The 12,208-nt window shown below is 42.2% G+C and overlaps 1 protein-coding gene across 1 annotated transcript in view; it reads right to left on the reverse strand.

Annotated features, from left to right (window-relative positions):
- Positions 1-12,208, reverse strand: part of Lancl3 (LanC like family member 3) — a 125,513-nt gene that overhangs the window by 23,393 nt on the left and 89,912 nt on the right. The window lies entirely within an intron of this gene.

Below are 12,208 nucleotides of genomic sequence, written 5' to 3' on the forward strand. Positions count from 1 at the left end.
GCCCAGACAGCAGGCCTTGAGTTTGAAGTGGTTAGGCTATGTTTATAAAGCCACATTTCCACAATGAGCTACTGCATGGCAAATCCAGAGTGGCCACTTGCACTCCTAGAATAAAAGCAAAGTCTGGTTGTGCCAAGACCAAAATGACTTAAACATCAGAAGGATTCTGAATAGAGAAAGGCTCACATGCAAGGACTTGGAGTGTTTCCCATTTTGTTCAAACTGTCCATAATCAGGTTCAGGATTGGGGAGGAAGATTGAAAGGATATCAAGCCTCCGAAGCATCTGAGAGTTTCTTATGAATTTCCCCTGGTTTGCACTGTGTTCTGTGGCCTGCCTTCCCTCGGGGGCCAACTGGATGCTTCCTTCAGTTTGTATCCCCTAGCACCCGGCTTCCTGTTAAGATGAAATACTTGCCCTCCTGCATTAGTTTCAGACTGTGCTAGACTATCAGATCTGTGAGAGCAAAGACTGTGGCATCTCATCATTTTGGATCCTCGGTGCCAAACACAATAATTGAGGTTGGGGGAAGAGGGGGGTTTGGTAACAGATAAGCAAGTTCGACATGAAGTAGAAAATACAGAGTCCTCCCTCCCTTAACCCCCTCCTCCCTCTTAGCCTTCTGTGATCATTTCTTAAGTTCGTACTCTGCTCCATGGAAGCTTCCTGTAGGTGCTGGCACTAAGTCAGTGAACATGATTGGCATGCCATTTGTTCTGTGGACACCAAGCTTCTCAAATGGCAAATATGAATAGAAAAGAACTGGCTAGGTTAATCTAGACAAAAAGCATCTACAGCCCAGCCTGATTGACTGAATCTAGGACCAGGAAAAAAGTTCACAGATTTTTGGACTCTCTCCTAAGGGCATACACATCTCATTTCTTTATACCTGTAATTAGACCAATTATACTTCAAATAATACACTGATGATTGAAGCTATAACTTTCCTCTGTTTCACCCAATATTAGGAAAGAAAAATACAATCCAGTTTCTGGGTTTGTCAAATCAAAGACTTATCTAGAAAAATAATTACATCAAGAGAAAAGTGTTGTTGAGCATGGTACACATCCTATAATTCAAGCAAAGGGACACTGAGGCAGGAGAGTCTCAAGTTCAAGATTTGCCTGGCCTAGATACTAATACCCCATTTCAAAATATATTTAAGGGGAAAAAAGTAATCTGTCTACTTATTAATTTACCAATTAACATTTTTGAGTTACTCTTCTAGTAAGGCCTTCACTGGGTATCATGGGAACATTCTTGAGAGCATGGGATGCATCTTGCCCTAGAGGGAATGTACTATCTGTTGACAGAGACAAGAGGCTGACACAACAAGTAAAGATCGTGAACCTAGAGATGGGAAGAAATGTAGATGATGGCCTAATGCCATTCAGCCTTGCTAAGATTTTACTCCATCCTCAGTTCCACTTTCTCAGAAGCAATTACGTCATGGCTTTCAATGTTAATTTTCCTTTTATTGGCTGCCTGTCTTTGTCTCTTGATGTCACCCCTCTTTTATTCCTACTGATAAAAAAAGAAAACCCATCTTCCTATGGATCGCCAAGGCCACATGCACTCACACTCAGGTCTTTCCTTAGTATTTAGCATATTTCTCCTAAATGATTTTCCAACTCTAAACGTATGTAAGATGTAGCCCACCCCTATTCATCTGCCTTATGAAAATATTGTCTGCTCTTTAGTTGGGGCAACTGATTTTACCCTGAGTCTTATTGTTTAAAGATCACATCATATTTTCTCTTGGGGAGGGGCCATCAAGACAGGGTTTCCTTTGTGCATTCCTGGCTGCTCTAGAATTGGCTCTGCAGACCAGTCTGGCCTCCAACTCACAGAGATCAATAATTGGTGCGCATAAGAGTTAACAGAGTCCTAGCCAGAGCAATTCGACAACAAAAGGAGATCAAAGGGATACAAATTGGAAAAGATGAAGTCAAAATATCACTTTTTGCAGATGATATGATAGTATATATAAGTGACCCTAAAAATTCCACCAGAGAACTCCTAAGCCTGATAAACAGCTTCGGTGAAGTAGCTGGATATAAAATTAACTCAAACAAATCAATGGCCTTTCTCTACACAAAGAATAAACAGGCTGAGAAAGAAATTAGGGAAACAACACCCTTCTCAATAGTCACAAATAATATAAAATATCTTGGCGTGACTCTAAGGAAGTGAAAGATCTGTATAATAAAAACTTCAAGTCTCTGAAGAAAGAAATTATAGAAGATCTCAGAAGATGGAAAGATCTCCCATGCTCATGGATTGGCAGGATCAACATTGTAAAAATGGCTATCTTGCCAAAAGCAATCTACAGATTCAATGCAATCCCCATCAAAATTCCAAATCAATTCTTCAACGAATTAGAAAGTGCAATCTGCAAATTCATCTGGAATAACAAAAAACCTAGGATAGCAAAAACTCTTCTCAAGGATAAAAGAACCTCTGGTGGAATCACCATGCCGGACCTAAAGCTCTACTACAGAGCAATTGTGATAAAAACTGCATGGTACTGGTATAGTGACAGACAAATAGACCAATGGAATAGAATTGAAGACCCAGAAATGAACCCACACACCTATGGTCACTTGATCTTCGACAAGGGAGCTAAAAACATCCAGTGGAAGAAAGACAGCATTTTCAACAAATGGTGCTGGCACAACTGGTTGTTAACATGTAGAAGAATGTGAATCGATCCATTCCTATCTCCTTGTACTAAGGTCAAGTCTAAGTGGATCAAGGAACTTCACATAAAACCAGAGACACTGAAACTTATAGAGGAGAAAGTGGGGAAAAGCCTTGAAGATATGGGCACAGGGGAAAAATTCCTGAATAGAACAGTAATGGCTTGTGCTGTAAGATCGAGAATTGACAAGTGGGACCTCATGAAACTCCAAAGCTTCTGCAAGGCTAAAGACACCATCAATAAGACAAAAAAACCACCAACAGATTGGGAAAGGATCTTCACCTATCCTAAATCAGATAAGGGACTAATATCCAATATATATAAAGAACTCAAGAAGGTGGACTCCAGAAAGTCAAATAACCCCATTAAAAAATGGGGCTCAGAACTGAACAAAGAATTCTCACCTGAGGAATACCGAATGGCAGAGAAACACCTGAAAAAATGTTCAACATCCTTAATCATCAGGGAAATGCAAATCAAAACAACCCTGAGATTCCACCTCACACCAGTCAGAATGGCTAAGATCAAAAATTCAGGTGACAGCAGATGCTGGCGAGGATGTGGAGAAAGAGGAACACTCCTCCATTGTTGGTGGGATTGCAAGCTTGTACAACCACTCTGGAAATCAGTCTGGCGGTTCCTCAGAAAATTGGACATAGTACTACCGGAGGATCCAGCAATACCTCTCCTGGGCATATATCCAGAAGATGTCCCAACCGGTAAAAAGGACACATGCTCCACTATGTTCATAGCAGCCCTATTTATAATAGCCAGAAGCTGGAAAGAACCCAGATGTCCCTCAACAGAGGAATGGATACAGAAATTATGGCACATTTACACAATGGAGTACTACTCAGCTATTAAAAAGAATGAATTTATGAAATTCCTAGCCAAATGGATGGACCTGGAGGGCATCATCTTGAGTGAGGTAACACAATCACAAAAGAACTCACACAATATGTATTCACTGATAAGTGGATATTAGCCCAAAACTTAGGATACCCAAGATATAAGATACAATTTGATAAACGCATGAAACTCAAGAAGAATGAAGACCAAAGTGTGGACACTGTGCACCTTCTTAGAATTGGGAACAAAACACCCAGGGAAGGAGTTACAGAGACAAAGTTCGTAGCTGTGATGAAAGGATGGACCATTTAGAGACTGCCGTATCCAGGGATCCATCCCATAATCAGCTTCTAAACGCTGACACCATTGCATACACTAGCAAGATTTTGCTGAAAGGACCCAAATATAGCTGTCTCTTGTGAGACGATGCCGGGGCCTAGCAAACACAGGAGTGGATGTTCACAGTCAGCTATTGGATGTATCACAGGGCTCCCAATGGAGAAGCTAGAGAAAGTACCCAAGGAGCTAAAGGGATCTGCAACCCTATTGTTGGAACAACATGATGTACTAACCAGAACCCCGGAGCTCTTGTCTCTAGCTGCATATGTATCGAAAGATGTCCTAGTTGGCCATCAATGGAAAGAGAGGCCCATTGGACTTGCAAACTTTATATGCCCCAATATAGGGGAATGCCAGGGCCAAAAGAATGGGAATGGGTGGGTAGGGAAGTGGGGGGCGCTATGGGGGACTTTTGGGATAGCATTGGAAATGTAATTGAGGAAAATATGTAATAAAAATATTAAAAATCAAAAAAAAAAGAGTTAACAGAGACCAAAGCAGCAATCACGGAGCCTATTAGATCTTTGCTAGGTCCTCTGCAGTTATGTTATGGTTTGTAATAGTTTGTTATTCTTCCAGAACTCCTAAAAGCCTAGTCTTCCTGCAACTTGTTATGCTGTGTTCGGGTGATATTCCTGGGAGGTTTGCTCCTTTCTGAAGGGAAACAGAGGAGGAGTGGATATGGGAGGGAATAGAGGTAGAGAACTGGGAGAAGGACTTGGAGGAGATGTATTGAAAACAAGTCGTGCATCATTAATCTAAAGTCAGCCCCTCCATCCTTGTAAGAGCCTTAGAGGGTTTGGACGGAATGGATTCTATCCCGGTTCTATCCATCCTGTTTCAACCCTAAGAACAAATCTTGCTTCTTGCCTATCTACACGTCTTCTCTGTATTGATTCTGAGTCCACATGACAAACAATTTTTTTTGTGTGTGGTAGAAAATAGCCACTGAATTTTTAGGGCTGCACTCAACTGAATTACTAAATTACTACAATTTTTCCTATTTGCTTTTCGTATTCATAACGGAAAACTGTCATATTCTCTCCTCCTTTAAACATGTATTCACAAGTCTCCTCTTTGTTCTGCAGCCAGGGGGAGAAAATCAGCTTGTCCCGGGTGTGGCCCCTCCCCCATTCTCTTCGTTCCACAGTTCAAAATAGGGAAAGAATTGATAAAATATTCTTTCAAAACCTTGCCTGGTCATGCATCATGTCTGGGCGGTTTCTTCTTATCTCACAGAAACACAGTGAAAAACAAAGAGAACCCCATGCTTGTTCAGCTGGATAGAGAGTAGTTACGCATGCAGTTCTTTATCTCTGGGAACAGACAAGACCTACCCTTGAGTTTATTGATCAGCAAATAAAAACTGAAAATAGTTCTCCTTAAAAGTCTGCATGTGGGAAAGAATATTGAGAAAGAATGTACCCCTTCTCCCGCACGCCCCCCCCTCCCGAACAAACAGTACAGAACAGAAGTAGGGGGTGAGTCTTAAGGGTAAGGTCTGGGTCTGCTGGTTCTCTCTATGCATCTGCTATCTCAAACATCCCTTCATTTCCTGTTTGGAACACTCAGGAAGGTGAACTTGCTCGCCCTCTAAGGAGATACCCTCAGGGTACAGTCAGACATCCCAGGATGAGGAAGTAGATTTCTTTCTTTTTTTTTTTAAATCTTTAATATTTTTATTACATATTTTCCTCATTTACATTTCCAATGGTATCCCAAAAGTCCCCCATAGCGCCCCCCACTTCCCTACCCACCCATTCCCATTCTTTTGGCCCTGGCATTCCCCTATATTGGGGCATATAAAGTTTGCAAGTCCAATGGGCCTCTCTTTCCAGTGATGGCCGACTAGGCCATCTTTCGATACATATGCAGCTAGAGTCAAGAGCTCCGGGGTTCTGGTTAGTACATCATGTTGTTCCAACTATAGGGTTGCAGATCCCTTTAGCTCCTTGGGTACTTTCTCTAGCTTCTCCATTGGGAGCCCTGTGATACATCCAATAGCTGACTGTGAGCATCCACTCCTGTGTTTGCTAGGCCCCGGCATCGTCTCACAAGAGACAGCTATATTTGGGTGGAAAGTGACAGGAAGCTGCCAGTCCATCAGCTCTTTCCTTAAAAAAAAAAGCCTGATGCCTTCTCCTGTACTCTTAACATGGAGGGCCTAATGCTGTGTTGGTACTTTGGATTAATTAGGCTTTTTATTTTTTAAACTTCTTTTGCCTACACTGCCTTCAAATAAAGACATGGCAAAGATGCAGAAACAGGTCTGTGGTGGTTTGCTTTAAACAGTTTCATAAGTTAAGTGATTAACTTCCCTGACCCTGTAACATATTCATATTAGGCTGGCCTCTGAGTATGCAGAGATGAAAGAGCAATAAAACAAACGGGTTGTTTCTGGGTCCTGCCTGAAGGCTAGGACTAAACCACATCCATGCAGAGATGACCTTCATTAAGGAAACAAATCAAATGGACTAGGCTGCAAGATGCTTGCCCTACACCATAGACTCTGTCCTGGCACACGGCCCCTAGGAAATAGCAATCTTTGCTAGCTATATCTCTTTGTCTGGGCATCAAATACCACTGGCCTATCCCCCATCAGCAGTAATTGGATTTCCAGATAGCAGCAGCGAAATGCTCGGTTTATCAGCTGTGGTAAGGCATCCTAGGCTATCAGATTCCTCTTCTTGACGCTTTGAAATGCATATTGTAAAAGAAGTGAAGCTGTCAGCAATCACAGCTGCTGCTGACAGCATGTCAGGTGGTAGAGATGGGCCCATGCAAAAACTGAGACTCAGTGGAAACAGGCAGGAGCTATGAGCGTGAAGAGTGCGTAAGCCACCAGAAGTGAGACTGAAAGGCAGCTGGGGCAGTTTCCGCAGCAGAAACCACGATGTTCAAAGTAACTTACAGAATGGTGGCTGGTCCCCATAGCTCATAATTTCTGACAGTTTAAGGAAATCCCCTTCAGGGTGTCCTGCCAAGTTTTCATACAGCACGCATGTGCTCTCAGCCATCCTCTCAGCTTGTGTTCCTTTAAAAAGCCTCAGGCTTGTTGTCGCTCCCTCCCCCAAGCAACCCTAACTGGAGCAGCATGGACATAAGGCAAACTTTCTTTCTTTCTTTCTTTCTTTCTTTCTTTCTTTCTTTCTTTCTTTCTTTCTTTCTTTCTTTCTTTTTTTTTTTTTTTAAATTCACATCTTCATCCTCCAAGTAAACATATCAAGTCTGCTGCCAACCTGTCTAAGTCTCCTCAGACAAAACAAGAATGACACCTGAATCTAAGACACACATAGAGGAGACATCAGTCTCACTTTGTCCTTGGACACTGTCAAAGGGTCCCTTTAAACATCTGAGATCTCCGATGTATCTGCTCCTCAATGTGTGGTCCACAGATCTGAAGTCTTGCTATCATATAAGAACCTTTAGAAATGCAGATTCCCAGGCTCCAGTCCAAAGTCCACACTATCAGAAACTGAGTTTTAACAAGATCACCAAGTAGCAGGCACTCACATTAAGGCTTGAGAAGCACACACTTTGAAGAAAGATATCCGTGAATTCCTAAAAGTCCCTGTAACTAGATGAGGGCCCGATGACAGTGTATATTTTAATTGCATAAGTAGGATTTGCCAAAATTTAGGAACACTTTTTAAAATATTTTATTTTTTAAAATTTTATGTGCATGAGTGTGTGCCTGAATATGTCTCTATGATGTGCCATGTGTAAGCAGTGCCCAAGGAGGCCGGAGTCAGGATTGGATCCTGGGACTGCACACTTGTAAGCTACCGTGTGGGGTTTGAAATGAAAGCCTGGTCCTCCAGAAGAGCAGTCAGTTCTCTTAACTGCCGAGCCATTGCTCCAGACCCTCACCCCACACCTGTAACCACTGCATCCTTGGCTTCTGTATAAAGGAAAGGAAATAGTCACGTTTTTGCAAACAGGTCTCAGACATAGTATAGAGAGGGCTTTAGCAACTCCCTATAGTCTACTGCAACTCCTTCATAGTCTACTGCAGAAACCAATCAAATTGATAAGTTTTGATTTTATTATAGAGGCACTGCAAGAACTTTGTTTTAAACATTGCATGCCAAGAAACAGAAAATTGAATGTCAGCATGAAATTCTTCATTTCCTACTTACTTACTTACTTGCTTTTGAGACATGGTCTCACTAAGTAGTCTTGGCTGACATGAACTCACTCTGTAGACCAGGCTGGCCTCAAAGTCATAGAGATCTGCCTCTGCCTCTGCCTCTGCCTCTGCCTCTGCCTCTGCCTCCTCTGCCTCCTCTGCCTCCTCTGCCTCCTCTGCCTCCTCTGCCTCCTCTGCCTCCTCTGCCTCTGTGGTGCTGGGATTAAAGGAGTGTGCCCCTATGCCAGGCTCCTACGTATAAATTTTGTAAAAGTCAAGCCTTAGGGAAATAAAATCAGGGTTATTTCAAGTAGTTAGGATGTGTACCCCATCTTTCCTGGTACTCAGAAACATGACACCTCCAAAGATTTATCTCTTGTTTCAGGGTATGGTACCAGTAACAGAGATATCAACACATGGCATGTCTACATGGCAGAGAATAAGACAATTCAGTGTTTCCAGTGGATATCAGGGAAGAATAGAATAGCATCCTATTTCCCATTGTGAACTTTTAAAAATTATCAATCTAAACAATGTCAATTTAAAATGTTAAAGAGATTTTTCTATAAGAACAATATTCACATGTGTCAGATTTGCACTTTTGATGTCTCTAGGACTGTAGTCCACTTGGGGTTCTCTGGGTTACTTAGAAAGCCCAGGCCTTTCATGAAATCTCTTTAGTGAGTGGATATTTATATAGGGTAGTGAGAAGACAGAAACTTGGAACAACAATGTGTATAAAACTCAACCTGAAGCTCTTGATAAATATGAAGATTCTACATCTCTTAGGTCTAGGGTAAGACTGGGGTTCTCCACTTCTAACAATCACTCGATGATGCTAAGGCTGGTGCTTCTGGACCACATCTGAAGTGGCAAAGGATGATGGGAGCACAGAGGCCAGTTTTACTGCCGAGGATTTCTCTTAGGAAAGGTGAGAAACTAGAATAAAGGAACTATAGGAAGTTTCAAAAAACAGTAAGGGCAGCAAGACAGAGTGCCAAGCATAATGTTATACAATCATTAGATTACCCAGAAAGAGAAAGTGATAATGGAGCATTGTCTATCAATATGCTGTGTTCAGGAAAAAAAAATGTCCAAGTTTACAAACCCCGGTAGGGAGCTCTCTTAGCCAATGTGGCCAGGTTTGTTATTTTCTTAATTAGCCTCCAAATGGGGCATGTGTGCTGGTGCAGAATGAGCAAGTTCCTTCCATCTGGCCTGCCTGATGCTCCCTGACTGTTATTATGCTGGGCAATGAGGAATGGGAGGCAGGTTGCTAGAGCACTGATTATTCTCCAGTCATTAAAGGAGCTCAGCAGGGAATTCCAGTTGTAAACATTTGGTCCAATACCATTTCACTGTTGTCTCTATTCCTTTCTCCTGGCAAGAAACAAGAACCAACAAAACACTGGAAGCCAGAAAAGAAAAACAGGTTTGACTTCATTGTTGTGGACCGCTGACTTTGATGACTCAGAGGCACTGGTCATCCAGTCAGGATCCAGTGTCACTAGGTGACTCAGAGTCTGAAGGAAAGGGGGATCAAGACACCACACCTAGGTACTCAGATCATCTTGAGGTGCCTACACAAAGGTGATTGTTAGTATATGGTTGTACAGTGCCGTCTCTGGGGTAAATTTGAACTTTTGTTTTTGTTTTGTTTTTTAATTTTGGAGTTGTTTGGTTTGGTTTGGTTTGGTTTTGGTTTTGGTTTGACACCAGGTTTCTCTGTGTAGCTCTAAGTGCACTGGAACTCACTCTGTAGACCAGGCCAGTCTTGAATGCAGAGATCTGCCTGCCTCTATGTCCCTAAGTGCTGGTTAGCTGTAACTAAGAAATAAGCAGTGATTAAGAAGAGACATGCTTCACTGAGGTGAAATCTTCTGGGAAGTGTTTTCTGAGAGCACAAAGAAGGTGTGTTCCAGAGATAGCCCAGTTTGTATCTCATACTGCAGCTATACTTGACAATGTGTAAGAGTCACTCAGGTGGTACTGGTTTTGAAGGCATGAAGGCATGAAGAGCAGCTGAGAGGCCAGGGAAGGACATTGGTGAAGGTACAGCCTCAGTTGTAGTTGACAGCTCAGGACTGAAGAGGTCATGCAAAGGATTTGAGAGAGTCAGATCCTAGAGTGCTACAGAGGGCAAAATTGGGGAAGTGACCCAAGACCTTTGGAGAAATCCAGAAGATCATATGTGGATCCCAGCTATTGGAACAAGAAGCTGTGAAGTTGAAGTTACCTTAGATGCCCCAAGGTGTTAGAGACCTCAGAGCCATGAGATACCTGCCAAGGAAAGCTGATAAAAGGGAGTAGAAACAGCCCAAGGAAAAAATTATATTGCAGTCAACAAAGATAAAAGGAGTTGGAATCTGAAGAGAGATTTGACATTGGACCTAGAGACATGGAGTTTGTAGCTTTCCCAGATGGTTTTCTGCCTTGCTTTGGTCCAGTATGTCTCACTATGGTGTTTTGGAATGGTAATAGATAACCTGCATGATGTTGGAGGTATGTGATCTGCCTTTAATTTTGATTTCTTAAAGGATTCCAGTTTAGAGATTGCCTGAATATCAGAAGAGAGGTTGAAATTTGGATTTTTAACATTGGAGAGACTGATATAGAATATGGAACTTTTGGAGTCAGACTAAATGTATTTTATGTTATGCTATGTTTAGGTATGACCCTCATACATTCATGCGTTTGAACAAGCCTATAGAAGTGGCCAGGAATGTGGTGGTTTGAATATGCTTGGCCCAAGGAGTGGTACTATTAGAGGGTGTGGTCTTGTTGGAGAAGGTGTGATGTTGTTGAAGAAAGTGTTAGTGTGGGGATGGGCTTCTAGAAAGCCTTCTCCTAGCTGCCTGGAAGTCATACTTCTAGCAGCCTTCAGATAAAGATGTAGAACCCGAACTCCTCCTACACCATGTCTGCCTGGACGCTGCTGTGTTCCTGCCTTGATGATAACGGACTAAACTTTCAAACCTGTAGGCCAGCCCCAATTAAACGTTTTAATTAGATGTTTTAATTAAATGTTTATGAGAGTTGCCACAGTCATGGTGTATCCTTATAGCAACGGAAACCCTAACTAAGACACTCAACAAAACACAAAACAAAACAAAGACAAAAACATAAACATGGAGTTCAGAATTAGACCAAGTCCTGTATTCTAAACATAGGTAGTTACTACATGCTAGTAGAGTGGATTTGGAAAGATTCCATATTTATTTATTTATTTATTTACCTACCTTCCTATGAAGTATCCCGTAAAGCAGCTTTTATATTAAAGGACTGGTGTTTCTATTTTGGAAGCCTTGGGGAAATTGGGAAGTGAGGCTTGCTTAGAAGAAATAGGTCAGGGAGAGGGGGGAGCACTCATACTTAGGGGCTGTTTCCTCTCCTAGGCAACTCTCTATCTGTATGCTTTCCATATGCTCCTCCCAGGCTCTACTCAGGTAACAGGGGAGCTAGCTGTTCAACCATACATTAAAATCTGAAACAATGAGTCTAAATAAATATCTTTTCCTTATAAGATGTATGGTCAGATATTTTGACACATTAGTGAGAGCATGAGATACTGATAGCAGAGAAGTGGGAATTGTTGCTGTGAAAAAACATGACCAGCCGGGCGTGGTGGTGCACGCCTTTAATCCCAGCACTCGGGAGGCAGAGGCAGGCAGATTTCTGAGTTCGAGGCCAGCATGGTCTACAAAGTGAGTTCCAGGACAGCCAGGGCTATACAGAGAAACCCTGTCTCGAAAAACCAAAAAAAAAAAAAAAAAAAAAAGACCAGTTTGTTCAGAAGCCTTTATAACTGGTAGGAGTCCATAAGGTTAGTCCTTATGGGGTGAAGGCCATGCACTTGATGTCAAACCTGACAACCTGCATTTGTTTCCCCTACATGCTGTAAGGAAGAGAGCTGACTCTCCCAAGTTGCCCTCTGGCCTCCACATGCTTTGGCAAGCACATACTTCCACCTGGCCCCTCCAAAGATGAGTGAATAAAATAAGTGTTTTAAATAAGCCAAGCACTTTGCCTCAGAGAAACAACAAAGATATCGTTCATGAATTGGTCTAATCTCACCCACTGCAGGCTCAAGAGTTTGAAAGAACAGTCATTTGAAAGACTTCATTAAAAAGGAGTCGGGGAAAGTCCTCCAATGGGGCTTCCTAAAAAGGTACTGTCTAATATCTAACAAT

Source organism: Mus caroli, unplaced genomic scaffold (assembly GCF_978045245.1).
Source record: "Mus caroli unplaced genomic scaffold, Mus_caroli_1 scaffold_5, whole genome shotgun sequence".
Classification (NCBI taxonomy): domain Eukaryota; kingdom Metazoa; phylum Chordata; class Mammalia; order Rodentia; family Muridae; genus Mus; species Mus caroli.